At 34.1% G+C, this 20,757-nt stretch overlaps 1 non-coding gene across 1 annotated transcript; it reads right to left on the reverse strand.

Moving 5' to 3' along the window:
- Positions 1 to 13,268: 13,268 nt before the first annotated feature.
- LOC105058425 (uncharacterized) lies at positions 13,269 to 20,246 on the reverse strand. The gene is made up of 3 exons (XR_012137109.1): positions 20,211 to 20,246; positions 16,663 to 17,529; positions 13,269 to 13,838 (listed from the first exon to the last, which is right to left on the reverse strand). It is a non-coding gene; the product is annotated as an uncharacterized protein (transcript).
- Positions 20,247 to 20,757: the final 511 nt, after the last annotated feature.

The following is a 20,757-nucleotide window of genomic DNA, read 5'->3' on the forward strand; positions in this document are numbered from 1 at the left end:
TTAATATTTATAATTTTATTTAAAATTTTAAATGATAAAAATATTTTTTTATTTTAAAAAATTATAATATTTTATGATTATATTATGACATCTACGTACAGGAAGTCATAATTATTTTTCAAAAGTCATGAAGAGAAAAAAAATTTTGTCATTAAAAATTTATAAAATTTTTAAATAACGAAAATGTTCTTCCCTTCTTTATAACATCATGTGATCAAATTATGAACAGGAACTCATAATTTGACCGTAAGATATCGTAATATGGTCACGGAATATCATGATTTTTTAAAAAAGAAGGATATTTTTGTCATTCAAATTTAAAAAAAAAATGAAACTGCCGGCATTAAATACGCATTAGAAAGTGATAGTTACATGACTCAATCAGATGGAATAGTGTATTTTTTCTATACCACATGCAATGTATAAAAAATTACTCTGAGAAAAAAATGTGTGTGAGGGTGTGGGGTGGTATTTTATATTTATATTTGTTGAAAACATCGTGTTGTAAAGGAGTAGAAAGAAAAATAAAATATATTAAAGATATTTACTATTCTATTTACTATTTTTGAAGAGAAGAATTAAAAAATTATAAAGATTTACAAATATTATAATTATAAAAATATTTTAAAAATAATTTAATAAATTTAATATATATATATATATAGTAGAGCTTCCGTTTTACATATGTATCTATCTCGAATTTCTCTTTAATGTGAATGCTAATGGTGCGGTGGAAAGCCTAGATGAAGGTCTCGATCTTGGACATCTTGAAAGAGAAGAGCTTGGAGCCGAAGATGATGACGAACAGAGTCTTTTGGCCAAGGGACTTGATGAGGCCCATGGCAATGGTGGTCTTGCCGGCTGGTCGACAAAGAGGATATGTGACCAGCGATCTTGCTCTCATAGATAAGTTGGAGAATGAGGCCAACAGCCTTGTGAGCAGTCTATTGACCGACTATGCCCTCAAAGATGGCATAGGCTTCTAGAATGAAGTCAAGGCTCAAGCTGCGGATGTGCGAGTCGTATTGATATTCTCGATTCAAATAAGGTCCCGGCTCTCTGAGAGCCTCTTGAGCTCTGCCATGACAATGGAAAGAGATAAGAGAGAGCGTAGAGAAGAACGAATGTTAATATAGGAAGAGGGAGTGCAAGGATTTTAAGAGAAGCTAGATGGTAAAAGACACATGGGGAATCCCAAATTAAAAAAGAAAAACTTATAATCCACACTATATATAAAATATTTTTTATTATTTTAATTATTTTTAAAATATATAGAATAAATATTAATAAAATAATAAAATAATTTTTTTTAAAAAAAATTATATTCTGTGCATTGCACAGGATTATAAGCTAGTTACCTTTAAAAATGGATTTTCATGATGGATTTATCTTCGAAACTCCATGACAAACTAAAAAATTTTTTTGAGCCAAATTATTTAACAAGCTAGCCTTAGTTGAGAAGGATGTTGGCTCTAGTTTAACCGCAAAGTATATTCGTTGCTCGATCTGTTCAACCATTTAACTTCATTATTTTTGACCATAGAAAAATTTGAAGGAGCAAACAGATACAGATATACATGCATACATGCATGTATGCATTAATTAATGAATGCATAAGGATGTATTTTATATTTCATATTAAATTCCATTTGCCAAGTTTTCTAACCAAAATATGTATGAATATATGCAAAAAATGGAATGAAGAAATTAGATAAATAATCCATGTGCAATTTTATGTATTTGTGCGCTTCTAGGCATCCCAAACCAATAGATCGTTTTTTCGTTAAAACAACTTTATCCTCTCCAATCCATATCCTCATGACTTTTTAGAATTTTAAATACAGACACAGATATTGATGCTGTCATGCCCCCGACCCGAGATTGTGAATCGAGGGTCATGGCAACCGCCGCATACTCATAGAAAACTCTTCCCATAAGCATGCAAGGCATCTTATCATGCTATCCTAAAACAACAGTGGAATAATTAGTCAATAATTTAAATCCAAAAACATAACTGTTGCCCAGCTATGCAACCCAAGAGGGGGGGTGAATTGGGTTTCTAAAAATTTTAAGCCCAACAAATAACTTATGAAGAACAAAACAATGGCTTTAAATCAATATTAATTACCTAAAGTAGTATTGCAAGGATATAATAAAGAAATAAGATAAAGCGATAAAGCACACCACAAACACAAGGATTTATAGTGGTTCGGTGCTAACCTTGCACCTACATCCACTCCCCAAGATCCCACTTGGGAATTTCAATCCACTATCCTTTGTATTCAACCCGAATACAAAACGTCGGAAACTCCGACACTAGCTATCCCAAGCTAGAATACAAGACGTCGGAAACTCCGACCCTAGCTATCCCAAGCTAGAACACTTGTTTTCCGGGTACAAGCAAACCCAAAACACTCCGATTTCAGGTTCGGATCAACCTTTCCTTGTTTTGAAATCCTCCAAAAACAAGAGCAAAAACTCACAAAGAGTAAGAATATTTAGAGCACAGATGAATACAATAACAGCTCCTTAAATGAGCAAATATAACAATAAAAGCTTTACTCAAATGAAGAACCCCTTTTTCAGATTTTCTCAAGATGAATGAACGGTTGAACGCTTGAGAAGAGGTTGATTGTTGATTGAAGATCTCTTGAAAGCTTTGAACGATCTCTAGATCAAGGTTGAAACGATAGGCGTGAAGAATTCTCTCCTTGAAAGATCTTCCTTTTCTCTTTCACAATCTCTCTGGTATATTGTGGATCCTCTCTCTTTTTCTCTATGGATATTTCGTTGATCTCAGGCTTTTTCTTGCAAATTTCGGATCCTCTCTTCTGTTCTTCTCTTTTTCCTCTCTTTCTCTTCACATTTGATTTCACGTTTGATCCGCTATTTAATCTGCAATTTCTTTCATCATTTAAAGCATTTTGTAGCATTAGAAGCAAGAGAAAACAATTTAGGCAGATAAAGAGCCGTTAGAGGATTTTTAGGAAGCATAAATGGCAATTAAAACGGGCAAAAAAATAGCCGTTGCTGACATTTCCCGTCGCAGGGGTCGACTCATGAGTCGACTCATGCTTCAGGGGTCGACTCATGAGTCGACCTCTGTTGCAAAAACCAGAGAATGCTTTTCTGGAATTTCTTGGCTCAAATTAGCAGGGGTCGACTCATGAGTCGACTCATGCCTTGTGGGTCGACTCATGAGTCGACTCACAGGTCGTGCCAAGCCAGAAAACTAGCGTGCCAAGGAGAATTTTTGCGTGCCAATCAGCTCACAGTGCCATGAGTTGACTCATGAGTCGACTCATGCACTTCAAACCTTCATAACTTCAAAAATATAAGTCCAAACACAATGAAATTTTCACCAATAGATTTCAAATCATTTGTTCTACCAAATGGTACTATCAAATCAGGATTTTAGTGAAATTATGATTTTGCCCTTGAAGAGCATAAGGACTTTTTCATTTTAAAATTTTGTATCCCTTCAATCTGCTTTGTAATCATCAAAATCAATCTAGGAGCAACAATCTCCCCCTTTTTGATGATGACAAAATATATGAACAAAAATATTTATGTTAATGCATTAATTTCAAAAGAATCCATTATAGGTGTATATGCTTGAAAAGAGTATGATTCTTTTGGCATGTAATATAAATGCAAAAATAGTTTGTCCATTTTTTTAAAGATTTGAAAAGGGTATTAGATCATTTTGAGTTCAAGATATATCAGAGCAAGAGAAGATAAATAACTTTTTCTATGTATCAGAGCAAAAATAATTTTTACAATGATATCAGAAAAGATTTTATAATGTATCAGAGCAAAAAATTTTTAATGTATCAGAGAAAATTTCATACAGTATCAGAGCAAATGTTATAATATATTAGAGAAACCTTCACACTGTATCGGATCAAATGTTATCATGTATCAGATCAAGTTGAAAGAAATTGTAGGATGTATCAGAGTAAAACAAATTTCTTATTGATGTATCAAGGTGAGTAAAATTTCAAAAGCAAGTTTGAATATCAGAGCTTATATATATTAAAAAAATACTTATTTGCATTGTACTCATGATTTTGCTTTTGATGGATAACTTTTTGTTAAAGTTCTGTCTGATACCAAATTTTGATACCAAAATTTTTAAAGTTTTGTTTAATCTTTCAATCCTTGTTTTTGTCTAATTTCTCCAATATTTGTTTAATTTCTTCAATATTTGTTTTAATTTAATTTCTCCCCCTTTTTCTCATAATTTAGGGTTTTGCTTTTTGTCTAATTTTAATTTTTGTTTAATTTTTATTTCTCCCCCTTTTTGACATCATCAAACATAGTTAACTCTTCCTTTTCTTTTTCTGAAATATTCTTTAATTTCTTCCTCTTTAGAGTTTTTCACAAATGTTTGCTCCCCCTTAATATAGCAATTATCAATAGCAAACAACAACAAGGAGAAGATAATATTTCAATAGATGTATCAGAGATTGAAATATAACCAAAATATAATCATAAAGATATAGGTAAAAGATGATTCCATTAATATCATAATTGTTTCAATACATAAAATTCAACCAGCTAAATGTCAATACATGGCCCCAAGGTATAGATCCTAGAACAAGATACTAACTCCTAGAATCTAGATAAGTCAATGATCAGAGTCATCAGATATAGGGTGAGGAGATGATGGATCAGAAGTGCGTCCTCTACCCCGTCTGCCTCTGCCACGAGTAGGAGAACGAGATGAACTGGGAGGCTGAGAACGCTGAGATACTAGGGCTGATACCATGAGTCTGATAGAATCAAGTACGTTCAGTGCTCTGGAAACAGATTGAAGTAGAGCAGTGAACTGGGTGGTAGCATGCTCACTCGATCCTCTGATCTCTTTCCTCAGTAGCTCATATCCACCTTCTAATGCTCCTCTGAGCCTTCCAGCCTCTGCAGTGAGGTCTGTGACCTCAATAGTAGACTCCTGTGGCTGGGGATGGGCCAATGCAAGAACTTGCCCCTGCAAGTCAAGAACTCTGCCAGTAAGTCTCCAGACTGTATCCTCAAGCTGCTGTATCCTGACGGACTGATCTGAAATCATCTGAAATACAGTGGAGATGTGGGGAGTAATGGTCTGATCAGAAGAAGTAGCTCCAGGTGCAAAAGAAGTACTACTCCACTGGCTAGACAACAAAGAAGCCACACGCTGAGATATATGCTCGATCTGATCATCAGCCAGTCTGACCTCTGAAGGAGGTGCTCTGCTCTTTGGCTGATACACTGGTGTGGGCATCCTAGTAAACTCAGAAGGGCCAGCCTCAGTATCAGGAATGAACTGGGTATCTGGTGAAGCTGCCCTGAAATCATGTACAGGAGAAGATGGACCAACATCTCAAAGATTTTCAATGTTTCAAGATTTTGAAATTATGATCTCATTTTCTGTAAAAATTAATGTTCAATATCTCATGACTCAAATTAAAATCAAATCTATCTCTTGTAGGTAGAAGAAAATCAATGTCTCTATTTTTGCATAAGAATTTCATTCATCATCATTCATTTATTTATTTCAAAATATTAACCGCTCTTAATTTCAACCCATCATAAGATAGGAAAAACATACTTCTTATGAATCATTTGATGACCTTCTAATCAATCAAAATTCAAAAATATTTTCTCTTATTCGTACTTCCAAAGGTTGAAGATTTATCATTTCAATCTCATTCTCGAACTTTTGATATTTTAATTCTCGATACAACTTCATCATTAAGTCATTTCATAAAGATCAATATCACCATTGTTGATTGAATCAATATCACTATTTCTAGTCATCGAAATTTTCTTACTCAAACCCTCAAACTCTTAAATATTCTAATTCTTGAAGCAAATTTTATCATTAAGTCATTCCATAATGAAAATCAATAACTCAAAAATTGACTAAATCAAAACTATATTTTTCTTATAATCAAAATCAATATCTCTATTCTAAGTAAGTATATCAATTTGCTTTATCTAAACATCGATTCATTATCAAATTGAATTATAAATAACTCCAATCCATCTTTTGTAGAACAATCGTCAATATCAATAGATAACCTCAATCTTTTTCATTCAGTCAGAAAAATAATAATGATCAAAAGAGTTCAACTTCAAATTTTATTATATCCTGGAGATAAATATTTGAGTATAATAATCTAAGATCAAAATCATCATTCGATAAACGATCTCAATTTTTTTTTAATAAATAGAGAATTATAAAATTTAATTCTAGGATAGAAAAAATTTATCTCTAAATATTCTAAATCTAAAAATCAAGGGTCCACTCATCCTAGAATTAGGATGCTAATTATTTTTGTAGCGCAGTAAGTGGAAGCACTACTTTTAAAAATCACATTATGATATCTAAAATAATTTAAAATTTTAAAATATTATTCTTTCTAATATCGATAAATTTTTGTATCAAACCATATCATCTATCATAATTCTTTAACTCAAAGGGTCAACATTCCTAACTTACTCAAAGAAATCCAAATTATCATGCTTCCGTTGCGCACTCTGATCTAACAATCAAAATTTTTTAGCTTTACCATAAAAAATTTTAATCAAATTATTTCTTTACCTTATCAATAGAAAAAACCTAAAATTTCAAATTTTAATTGAAGTCAAAGATTAACTTTCGATTCTCATTCATACTTTTACTGGTGTACAATAATCTTGATTAACCCTTGAGTCCAATATCATATTTAAACCATCATATAGATTTACTATAATCAATATGAATCAAATCTTAGTTCTCATATCAATTCAATTTGATAATTTTCAAACCAAAAATCCTTATAAGTCAAATTAATAAAGAAAAAAAAATCTTTCGATGCTCCACCAAATTTGGACATAATCTTAATATATAAGAACTTCAAATCATTATTTTTTTCTAAAATTTCTATCATCAGGATCTTCAATATCTATCAAATATCCTTTCATAACAATCATACAAGCTTCAAAAAATCAAATCTCCATTTAATAGTAGATTCAATTAGGGACCTCATTAACAAAAGCAAAGGAACTCCATATCAATTCTAAATCCCAAATTTCTAAATTGTAAATTCACATGGATCCCTTAATCTGAATTAAATATAAATCAGATCTTTTATCTTAATCTGAAGATATCAATTTTTATTAACAACCTCAATAATAATATCAGAAAATCTCTTGATCAACTTAGATATGAAATCTTTAAATTGAAATTTCATACACATCATGTAGTCTCCAAGAGACATAATAAGATCTATTATCTAGATCTAAGGATGATGATTAAAGATTCCAGTACGATGAATATTCTACAACCTCATAATCGATTTCATCAATAAGAAATAGGTTTCTTTGCAATATCTTTAAATATGCATTCATCCTAATATGCCACTTTATATATAATCCACATACCAAATTCAATTTCGATAAATATTTCCATCAAGCATCATAAAAGATTTTTCTTAATTCATCCTGGAACAATATTTTATCGTCAAATCTTTATCTTGTCAATAATAGTCAACTTCTCAACTAGAAGTAATATCATAGTATTATTCTCACATCGAATTTGAACTTACGATTCACTTGAATAACCAATGATCAAATTAATAACCACAATGCACAATAAAATTTTATGTCAATCTCTTTGGTGATTACTTTCGATCAAGATCTAACTAATCATATCATGATCAATAGATCATCCATCATATTTCAAATTCTATATGTTATAATCTCTTGCGATCCTTTTATACATAATCTCAATGTTTAATCAAAATTTATAAATATTTCTCCCACTACAATCATCAAAGATCTACACTATAATGTCCCTGGTGTCTATCCACTTACATCCATTCTATATCTGATTCTATGTTTCATAATTCACCCTCTTATGCTCTGATACCATATTAGTTGTCACGCCCCCGACCCGAGATTGTGAATCGAGGGTCATGGCAACCGCCGCATACTCATAGAAAACTCTTCCCATAAGCATGCAAGGCATCTTATCATGCTATCCTAAAACAACAGTGGAATAATTAGTCAATAATTTAAATCCAAAAACATAACGACCTAAACTTTTTTTCTTTAATGTCTCAATAAATTAACAATGATTCATAGGCCTTACATCAAATTCAATAAGACTTTTAACCTAAATTAAAAGTATGGAGATTCTGCTTCTGATCACTCTTCCATTCATATCTTGTATCATTTTAATTCCTCAATATTTGTAAAAATAGTAAAATAAGAGGTAATGAGCTAGACAGCCCAGTAAGCAATGATCACTTTTCAACATATTTCATCAGGCATTTAAGTAAATCATCATTTATAGAAAATAAGCATATAGAGTTCATCAATTCGAAATCAATTTCAATTATACAATATAATTCATGCCAAATTCATTTCTTTTTCGAAAATTCAAGTTTCTTTTCAAATTTTAATTTGTTTTGTTCTTAAATTCTTTTCGTCAACCATGAGCTATGACCACATTTTTTCTATGCAGAGTCATAATACCACGTATCTGCTTGCGGTAGGCTGCAAATCATCTGGCAGCCATGTCCTTTGGAACCGCTGGTCTCGCTGGCGGTTTGTCGCTGGTCTCTCTGACGACATGTCGCTGGTCTCGCTGGTGACATAAACCCTCAGGACAATCAATTGCCAACGTATATGCCCCCATTGGCGGGGTCCTTTACATAGTAGGTTGTCAATTCATAATGTTTCTTATATCATAATTCTTCATAAATCATATTTCATATTCTAATTTCGATAATAAAACATATAATCATGTAGTATCAAAATCAATCAATATAATGCATCATGAAATCAATATGTTCAATCATGCTTCATTATAACATTTCAAATAAGATATTTTCATAACAACATACCATTCATCTAATTCATGCATCGTTTCACAAATCATGTCAGAAAAATATATTATAATTTGCCTATAAATCTAGAAAAAGTGAAACATTACTTACCTCGAACGTATTCCAATAAATCTACATAATTCTATAATTTTTCTTTCAAAAATTCTGTTCGTAGATCATATCGCGATATCCCATGATCAAACATCTACAATCCTATACAGAATCAATTTCTATAATTAGAAAGAATACGAATACCATATTTCAATGGTTTAGATTGGGTCCGATCATCTAATTTCATCTAATCAAAATTAATTAGGACCTAAACGATCCAAAATTTGACTATCAGATCAAATCGGATAAGAAGTGATAGGACCGAGATTTCTTCATCGATTTCATAAAATCAAGTGGAGAGAGAAAATCAGAGGAGAGAGAATTCATGAGGTACAATTCGAATTGATCAGGTGACACAATCCAACATTACGATTGGTCCAATATCTCAATTGGTGAAATCAACATGATCAAATCAAGTCATGGCTAGATCGAAATCATGGATAATCAAATCTAAAGATTCATGGTCTGATCAAGGTGGGTGCCAGTACGCTGTCTGACAATCATGGATCAGAGTTCTTCATTAGAATCAAATCAGAATATTAAAAGAAATTTCTTCATTCACTAACCTTTTTAGAGAAAGAATCAATCAAGAAAGAGAATATTTTAGAGAGAGAAAAATCTAGAGAGAGAAAATTCATCTTGAATTCTTCAAACAATATGATTCAACAAATTCGATCGATCAGATCAAATCATGCTAAGATTATCATATAGATAATTTAATAAAATCATAAGAAATAAAATCTAAAAATACCTATCTAATCAAAGTGGGTGTCGGTATACCGTCCGACGATCACAGATCAAAAATCCATCACGAGGATCATTTAAATTCATAATCATTCTTCTCAAAATTCTAAAAATTTTAGGAGAGAGAAATCATCTAGAGAGAGAAAGTCCAATTCTAGAGAGAGAAAAATACTAATTTAGGCTGAAGAGAGAGGGAAGAGAGAGAAATTCTTTTTCTCATATTTTATTATTTATATCATTATTTATTACTTAATTTAATAATTTTTCTTTTCTTTTCTCTTCTTTTCTTTCTTTCTTTTTTTTTTCACGGAAGAGAGGAGAGAAAATCCTATTATTATTATTATATTATTATTATATTATTTTTCTGCTTCTTTTTTTTTTTTTTCTTTTTTTTTTCTTTTTCTTTTCTTTTCTTTTCTTTTTTCTTTTCCTTCTTCTTCTTTTCTTCTTTCCCGTGGGTTTCTTTTGGGCTGAAACAGGGGACCGTGAGGTCCCCTCGTTGGCTGGCCGGCCAACGGCGCGGCCGGCGTGGGGCGGCCGTCGGCAGGAGGGGGTTGACTCGTCGATAAGAAGAGGGCCAAACCGGTGGTCGGCGGTGACCACCGGCGCCGGTAATCAAAGAAAAATGGTAAAAAATGAAGGTTACTTTCGCAACAAAATCCGGTGACTCCGGTCGCCGGCGAGCATGCACATTGGCACGGGAAGGAAGGGGAGAAGAGAGGAAGGGGAGGAGGCTTATCTTCGACGCCGGCGAGGCTTTTTCGGCGAGCAAATTGGATGGGCACAGGTCGGTCTTCTGCGGAAATTTTTTTCGACGATTACCGCCGATCAGGCTTAGAATCCTTGGTGGAAGGAAGAGAGGAAGGATCTCCTCCTTAAATAGGGTCGGAGGGAACTTGTTTCCGACTCCGATTAGGAGCCGGTGAACGGAGGAAGAAGACTCCCTTCAGGAGTTCTTCTTCTCTGTTTTTCTTCTTTCTTTTTTTTTTTGTTTTGTTTTGGGCTTTGGCTGATTGTTGCATGGGCTAGGCCAGGCCACGACAGATGCATTTTTCTAATCCGTGTTTTTTTCTCTCTCATCATCCAATCCCTTCAGTATTGTTATTAGTCATTTTTTAACGTGCACTATTACGTGCCAGAGGTGTGCACGCGCACACATAACACATACACCTATGTAGAGTGTATGCACATGTGCATTTGTATATGTATATACGGGATGCATGGATTTCTAGGTACAAAGAGAGACCGCAGGCCAATCATTTTACTGCCTAAATAATGGATGTCTTATAAGGTTTTGAATCATCCATCCTAACTTGCATTTTTTTTTTTTGATAAAAATCATAACTTGTACGTTCCAAAAATACTTGAAGAAGGAAAAAAATCAAAGGTTATAATCTATGAATCCATTCTTTTATAGGTAAAAAATTAATGTAGAAATCTATATTTTCTTAAATAAATATTTATCAGATAATATTTAGATAGTAAAATAATTTATCTATATTTTTTTACGCATGAAAAAATGACTTCAAAATCTATTTCTTATATTCTTTTGCATTACTACATTCTTAAATAAATTACTAAAATTTATCTATATTTTATATAATATTATTTATAATCTTTAGATTTGGAAAAAGTGGATAACTAAGTTATTGGATATTGAATTATGGAGATAATTGAAAATGAGAATGGGACATCATATAAATAAAATTAAATATTTATTTTATTGGTCAATAAAAAAATGACTTAACCATCTTGTAAGTAGGTAAAATTTTTCTCCATGTCATAAAAAAATACTATCCATCGAAAAATAACTTATCTATCTGGAAAACTATGAGAATATGAGTAAGTTGACCAATTGAAAAGTAGACAAACTTTTCAATTCACCCACCAAAGAACAGACTCTATGGTTTGAAAGTGGTCTAAAAATAATATTTTTTTTATTTTATAATAATAAAATATTTTGATTTGATTTATAGTTTGAAAGCAATAAAATCAAATGAAAGGGCATCCAGAATATAATAGTATTACTCAAAATTTATGGTTTGAATTTAAAATTTATATATATCTTCATCCATATTGATATAATACTATTATTGCTATCCATATTGTACCTAGTTAATGCATCAATGAATGACTTCTAAATCATTTCATTTAAAACATTTAAAATATTAAATATCATAATCAATAATGTGGATTGTCAATTAATGCATTCATCATGGTTCTGCATGGACAGGATCAAAGCTCCAATCCTAATAGGCTAGTACTTCGTCTCTGTGCTTGCACACACACATGTATATAATGTGCATGTGTGGACAGATATTTGCATGTGTACGTAAAGGATGGAACTTAAAGGATATTTGGTTGAAAAGAGTAAGAATTTATAATCAGAATGAGAATGGATGATTTTCATTCGAACTATTTGGTTGAGAAAAATCTTATTTTGATTTCGATTTTGGAATGGAAATAATTCAATCTATCTAAAATTCAATATCTATTTTTCCTTAAGGATTCAAATTTTTATTTCCATTCCGATGTCGGTCATGAACCAAATATTTCGGAGGATTCCAAACCATTTCGATTCTGATTTCAATTCATTCTGATTCCTATTTTAATTCTAATTCTGATTGCCAATCAAAAACTCTTTTAGAAGAGCATGGAATGACCCCACTGTGTGAGCGAGAGGAGTCTAAACTTCAGCCATATAGAGGAGTCCCATATCCTGAGATGGAAATAGAGTATCCTTCAAGCCATTCACTCTGCTGATTCCATGTACTACATTTCATAAAATTTCAACTACATTATCTATATTGTTAAATGATGATTGAAAGTATATCTTTCTCCTTTCTGATGCACTAGCATCGCTTGCAACAACCATAATTTGAAGGCATGGAATAAGAAGACTGAATATCTATGCTATTATCCAACGTCATTCACAAACAATTACAACCCTGTAGCTGAAGATTCTTTAGGACCATATGTTTTATATGTTTGATATCAGGTCCTTCGAGATTTTACTTTTCCTTATCATCTGATCCTCTCTTTTGAGCAGATGGCTCCTTGTATGAAGAAACAAAAGGTTAATGAAAAGATGTCAGAGATTGTGTAAGCTCTCCAAATGCAGAAGGACCAAGGGGCTTCACCTATTGCCAAATCATGCACAAAGGAGATGCCCCTTTCAAAGACTTCAATTCTTTTGGCTGAAAAACTATCAACGAGCTTAAACAAAAAAGATTCATGTTATCAGCAAATACATTTTCCCCACTTCCACCTCATTCAAGTATACGAAATTGAGGTGGCCTCCGCTAGCAGGAAGAGAATCACCATAAAGAATTCTGAACTACAAGAAAGCTAGAGGCCTGAGTTAGCAAGAGACTCACCGAGTTATATGGTCATGCCAAGTGGGGGAGGATGACCAATTGGACACAGGGTATCCAAAATCTCAGATCAAATAAAGTAGTGAAAAGGTCTGTAAAAATATTCAGCTAAGCAGGTGTTTTTTGGTGTCATCTCACCAGAACGACTAAAAGACTCTAGATGAATAGAAATCTACTAAATCCATAAAAAATAGAAACGGCTTTGTTAAGTATATAAATGGTATATTTGATTGTACCGCAGTATAATTAACTGTCTGAGGCTTCTGGAAGATTGAGGCATCTAACAGAAGCTAAACTCCATCATCCCATATAGATGGGTGATTTTGAAATCATCAATGGAGGGAGTGACTAATATTACATAAGAAAATTATGTCTATGTCCCATTGGAACATAAAATAATAAAATATGCATCATTTCAGAAGAAGCTTCCTAGATTCTGAGTACCACCGGATGTAGCATGACTCCAGATTTGGCCAGTCGGAGTCCGGGCAGGACATGAAGTGATAGAGCCAGAGTGCCATGACTTCCTCCTGCTGTTCCCAGCCTAACTGCTCGATCATCTCCTCCAGCACCCTCACCATCTCTGCTCTTTCCCCGCTGCTCAGGATGGGAGTGTCTGTACCATTGCTGGCACGGCAGAGCAATGGCAGCCATGAAGTCAACATCGCCATCTGACAGTGGGCTATGGATCTATCTTCACCTTCTCCTTTCCATGCTTCCATTTGCTTAGAGTTGGCATGCTTGAATAAGAATACTGCAGGAGAAAATTCTTGCCTTGAGCATAAAGTCTTGTCCGACATATATACAGAAGTGTCATTTTTGATATGGTACTAAACTACTAATAATGTTTAAGTTGTAATAGTGTGATAAATGGGATGCTTATTCTTGCTTTATGAAAATGAAATCACAAGACTAGAAACTGTTGTGAAGGGGATTATCTATTGGAGCAAAACGTTAGATTCTTTCAGTATAACAACCATTTGCCTAAACTATTTGTAGGGTAGCTATGTTTAATATCCATATCATTATATGTCTGGTACTCTCCAATTGGTGAATGCCAAAAGAAATGTTTCTTGCAGTAGATAAAAAAGTACAACAAGAAGAATATTCAAGTTCTTGTAAATGGTTTCATTTAGAAACGTCAAAACATGTGCAGAAAATGCAAATTTTGTTGGTTTGCTGCAATTAAGAACTGGGGAAAGCAAGAATGTTCTTAAGAAGCCTAGATAAAATCCCTCCAGAATGCGATGGAATTAGAAGCAAGAGCAATGCATAGGGATGAGATTTAATCTTATCATTTGAGAAGTTTTTGTTTATAATATGCGTGACTGATTCTAATAAAATAGCTCCTTGATGATCATGAAAACTCCGTTGAGAACTTAGTGAAAGATACTTTCAATTAACTAAAGTGACCTTAGAAAAGGAGATACTACATCTCCTAAACTCTTTAGAACTGCAAAGCATTTGTGTAGAAGCGTATTGCACTAGTTCGAAGGAAGAACACTGTTGTGATATCTTGTATGGATATATTTATCTATGTGCTTATCCATCGATGCATGCACGCATGTGTCCATGTCTGTCTGCGAGTGTCATATGTTTTCCATCCAAGTTCAGAGAACATCTTTAAAAAAATTGGAATATTTTGGTTCTCTACAATAAAGATATCTCTAATAATTTGAACACAGAGACTTTATAACTACAAATATGAGCTACTAAGAACGGCCAACAAAATAATGCTAGCTATGATAGTTTGACAGCTCAAGAACACCATCTCACATCCATTTCTACAGTTGTCTGTGATAAAGTAGGTGAACAGAGAATCTGGGCGGTGCAAAGAACTGCAATGGGTGGTAGACCACTTACTGGGATCACAAGAGAGCTTCATACGACATATTAGATATTGTACCCATAGTAAATCAGTAAGTAATGCAAGATCAAGGCAGTGGATAAAAGTGATGTCGGCATGATGACCTTTTTATGGGGAGCAATGGAGTGTAGATGGGTATGACCTTTTTCCTTAGAATGCAATATCTAGCTTCTTGCTTAACCACCCAATATACAAAAAGAGCAAATACTGCAAGCATTGCCTTTCACGCATATATTCTATTGATACATATTGCAACAAAATGAAAAGGGTTTTTGATGTTATTTATTGAAGTACATGGTGATGGAGCTTAAGGCAAGGAAGGAGTCAAGCAAGTACTCAAGTAGGAAAGGTTGCTCTAATTTAGTCTCTATGGTTACAAGTTGATGTTGTCTTGTTTTAGATGATTAATTATTCTGTGGGATTCGGTGTGATCCACTCTAAAGCTATTTTTGAATATTTATGAATATAGATTTAGTCCAATCTATAAGCCTGTGATTGTGCCGGTTATACAAGTCCAACCCAGGAATCATATAGGATTGTCTCCCTAATCATTTAAATATACCTTAAAAAAAGATTGCTCGCCTCCCAAAGAGCTTCGAAATCCTTCAAGGGCTCTCTTGCCGTTCTCCCTGCTCTCCCCCTCTGCTCAAACTCCTCACTATCACTCGCTTCTCATCTCCACCTTTCATTCACCAAAACTAAGGCCAATAAAATATGATCAGACCCACTCACCTGATCTGTATTTGATCCATCATAAACAGATTTAGATTTAGCTAAACGATTCGAATCATAAGCAGATCAATCCGTTTAATATTTGGATCGGATTTAATTTTAGATATCCGATCCGTTTAATTTATTAATATTCAGGTCGAATTGAGTCAGATAATTTGTTTAACACATTTAATCAATTTAACCTGTTTAAGATATGTTTAAAACCTGTTTAATCTACTGACCTATTTAATCCAACTTATTTAACATGTTTAACCCATTTAATCCATCAAAAATCCATTTAACTTGTTTCACCCATTTAACCTAACTTAACTCGTCTAATAAATGAATTAAATAGATCGAGCTAGATATTTATTTAATAAATAGATCAAATTTAAATATAAATTTTTAACTTATTTAATAAATAAATTAAATTTAAATTAATGATTTTTTAATCCGGATCTATATCTGTCCCTATCCGATTGCCATCCCTGGCCAAAACCGGATGCCCCGTGATCCAGACAGCTTCGAGTCCTCCACAATCCACATTGTTGGATGCCTCCCTGTCGTCACGAAGCCCTCTCCCTGTTTCCGTATCGGGAACGATACGGCACCGAACCCTACCGTATTGGCCACGGGTCTGGCAGTCCTTAATAGCGGCACCAACTGAATCCAGCTGGAACGATTTGCACCCCAAGTTCATGAAAACAGTGTGCTGTCTTGCTATGGACAGCAAGCCGCTGTCAGACGTGTCAATTCACATGAGGACCCTACGTGGCATCCAAAAATCATATGACTACGTGTTAACGTCAGAACATTGGATCCCTACACGTTCTGGTCGTCCTCTCTCCTAGGCCACCCCCGGCCCCTCCAGAGTCCGGTCGAGTTAGACCCAGCTCGCATCCAAGCCGCCAGATCGAAATCGAACGAAGGATTAAAATTATACAGAAATATAAAAATATATAATTAATGGAAAAGGGGGAGAAAAGACAAGGGGGCTGACCGGAGACGCGGACGAAGGCCACCTGAAGCCGGACCTCAGCGGAGAGTGCGAGGCGGCCGAGCCTCGCCGCCGCTCCCCACCGAGCCACCGCCTCCGCCGCCGCCCCACTCTGCGCCATCTTCTGAGCCAGCCACAGCACCTCCGCCGCTAGCTTCTCCGCCGACTCGCCCCCGCCGACGCCCACCACGTCCCCCTCCTCCGGCACCGACGCAGCCGCAGCAAACCGCCTCATCCCGGACTTGACCGCCCCGAATATCATGTCAAGCGACCGGTCCGCTGGGGAGGCTGCGGAGACGGCAGCGGCGGTCGCGGCCTCGAGTAGGCGGAGGGTGCGGCAGAAGGCGGCGGAGAGGGCGTCGCGGTTGAGCTCGTCGAGGCCGGCGGCGGCGCCGAGGCGGAGGTTATCGTCGAGGAACCGCTCGGCAAGGGAGCGGACCAGCTCGTACTTGCGGGAGGCGACGGGGACGCGGGCGACGAGGGAGAGGACGTGTGCAAGGGCGCGGGCGGGGGCGCTCGTACCGTCGGCGGCGGGAGAGGAGGAGTGCAGGTTGGGGAGGGCGGGGGAGGAGGAGTGTAGTTTGGGGAGCGCAGGGGAGAGGGGGAGGAGGAGGAGGGAGAGGAGGATGTGGAGGAAGAGGAGGAGGAAGCGGCGGAGGAGATACAGGAAGCGACCGCCGGGAAGGTGGAGGAGGAGGGACGAGGGCGGCAGCGGGGAGTCGGAGGGAGAGGCTATCTTGGAGGAGAGAAGGCCGGCGGTGATCGCCGCTAGGGTTTCCATGGAGGTGGCGGTGGCTCCTTTGGATTTCTCCTCTCGCGGTCCATCAGGGTAAAGAGGGAAGCAGAAGAAGAGACGCGAATATTGACATCCTTTCACCCCCAGAATCAAGCTGTCCCCAATAATTATTGGTTGGATCCGCTCACTGCAGGTTAGGGGTGGAAATAGGCGAGGCGGCCTGTCAGGGCCAGTGGCCTGGCCTGCGGTGGGCCTGATCTGGCCTATTTAAATAAGCCTGGCATAAACTTTTAAAAAAATCTGTTTAAATAAATAAATCAGATCTAAAATTTTAAAAAAAAAAAATTATGTATCGTAGTGTAAAAAATCCAACGTGAAGCACACCATCTTATCTAATTGATCTACATAATTATTATTTTTTAATATATATTTAATATCTACAGTAATTTTTTTATTTAAAAATTTTGTATGATGAAAATAGCTTACTCTTGGATTATGACATCCTTCATAAAAATTATGACACTCTTTCAAAAAAAAATTATGACACCCCGATACTAAACAAAAAATCGAAGAAATTAACCCCTCCTACTAATATTTATTGTCATCCATGGCTTGAATTATGACTCTCAAAACGTCATAATATGCCACGGAGAAAAAAAAATGTTGAATATATGCGGAAACAGAATTATGACATTCTTTCTTAAAATTATAACACTTCTTCACAAAAATTATGACATCTGGTACTAAACAAAAAATCAAAGACAGATGTTATAATTTTTTTGAATGGGTGTCATAATTTTTGTGAAGGGAAGTCATAATATGTCGTAATTTTTTTCAAAAGGTAGGGATATCATAACTTTTTTGAAGGGTGTTATAATTTTTGTAAAGAAATGTCATAACCAAAAGATAGAGATATTTTCATCATATAAAATTTTTAAATGAAAAAAATAATCTACAGATATTAAATGTGTATTAAAAGTGATGACTGTGTAGACCAATCGGATAAGATGGTGTGCTTCACGTCGGATTTTCTACACCGCCCACAATGCACAAAGAATTTTTCAATTCCAAAGCCTGACCTAAAAGTCGGCAAGCCGGCCTATATAAATTTAATATATATATATATATATATATATATATATATATATATATAATTTAATAAAAAATTATAATTTTATTGATATGCATAATTAATTAGTTATTGATCTTATTTCTGTAATTTGAGGCCTGATGGAGACAGAAAATTAATTTATTTGATAGGCCTTTGGACCTGTGTTGAAGCCTTGAAGGCCTAGATCTGTTGGACTATTTAAAGACCTTAATGTTTATAGACCTTTAAATAGGCTTTCAGCCAGATTAGATTTTTTTATTTTGCAAAATAGACCCAATCAAGCCTCATTTTAAGCCTAAACCAGTCCCACAGGTTAAGCTTGGGCTAATATTTTACAATACAAATCTAGCCTATTTAAGCCAAAGCCTGATCTGGCCAAACCTATTTACACTCTTACATGGAACATTAATAATTTATTTATTTTTATTATTTTATCTATGATAATAATATATATTGTTATATATTTAATATCTTTTTCTCCTTTGACAATGCATCCTACTGTTTATTTAATATTTTTAATTTTTTTACCTCCTCCTAACTACTAAATTATCCATGACCATTATGATCTGCACAGCGATAATTTTTCAGTTATTTCGACTCTCAATAGCCTAGTAACTGATTATTATGATATAAAAAATATGCAAAAAATTTGATTTAGCTCCGAAAGACTAAGGACAGGCAACAATGTCCAAAATATATTTACTAATTCCTGAACCAGATCTATTATTATAATGTCCATAATAGTTCTACTACTTACATATAAACCATGTGAGGTATATCAAGTATAATTTTATTTTCTTTTTGAATTATTTTTGAAATATAATATGGCATAAAAATATTATATTTTAAACTATAAATTTTTTTAATGAGAAAATTGATGTGAAAAGTTGACTTTCAAAAATATTTAATAAGAAAAAGATGTAATGAAAATTAATAGCTATTATTCACATTAAAACCAACTACCATAATACCAAACAATGTGCTATAAAAGGATCATATATCAAAAACATTATTTTTAAAATCAAGAGGAAGGAATTAAGATTTTATAAACTTATATACGTATGTGTGTGTGTATAATAAACTATCAAAAAATAGAGAACTATATCACCAAAAAAATCTACTTATTATCTAAAATAAAAGAATCATGGTAATGACATTATTAATTTATTCCAAATAAAGAATGTATTAAATAAAAGTTCGACTTGCTATCCAAAATAAAGAATGATATCGATATTATTATTAACATAAGTCTCTACATGAGCTCACCATAATTTCAGCCTATATACTAACATATAATTCACATGATATTCAAGGTATGATTTTTCTTATTTTTTCAACCATTCGTGAAACATAATATAATAACATAATAAATTATACTAAATAAAAAATTTTAATAACTAAATTTTTATTGCATATTAAGCAATAAATTTTTATAATTATCAAACAGAAACTCTCGTGATTAATACTAATGTTATTAACACAAGCATCTACACGATGCACAGAGAATTCTGCTAAAGTTAAGCATCTTTGTAGAAACTTACATCATTAAAATTGGCTAAGTATAATATGTATGGTACGATTCTTTGCTTCTTTTATACTTATTTTTGAAATATAATGTAATAATATAATATATTATAATAAATAAAAAGCTTCAATTGTTAGATTTTTGTTTTATATTAAGTAATGAACTTAATGATAACTAACCATATTAATGTTGATATCATTAACATCGGAATTCATGTAGCAAATGGAAAAGCTTTACCCAAGTTCAGCCTTCATTATATACATATAATGGATAATATAAATATGTTCTTAACTTAAATCCATTCCAACTTAACCGTGCTACGTACTAGTATATGAGATTGATTTGAATGAATTTAAACAAATCAAGTCTCAAACTGGACCTAATAATCAACTTGATATATAATGCCCAAGTACTATCAATGACATGCATACACATTTCAAGTAGTCATATCTTGAAACCTCTCCTCTTTTGTCTCTTGAAACTTATGAAGAGATACTCCTTGCCTTTCCCCACCACATCTTTGCCTCATGCCCCAACATCAACTCTTCTCCTCTCTCTCTCTCTCTCATACACATATACTTTTGATGCACATGGATAGCTTCTAATGACTTGTCTATCGGCTAGATTGCTCGACTGGGCTAAGTTAAACATCTATATTATTTTTTTGATACTTAATACACAAATATGTATCTTTTCTATTATATATTTAATGAACATAAAAAATAA

The sequence above is a fragment of the Elaeis guineensis genome, chromosome 15 (assembly GCF_000442705.2).
Source record: "Elaeis guineensis isolate ETL-2024a chromosome 15, EG11, whole genome shotgun sequence".
Lineage (NCBI taxonomy): Eukaryota > Viridiplantae > Streptophyta > Magnoliopsida > Arecales > Arecaceae > Elaeis > Elaeis guineensis.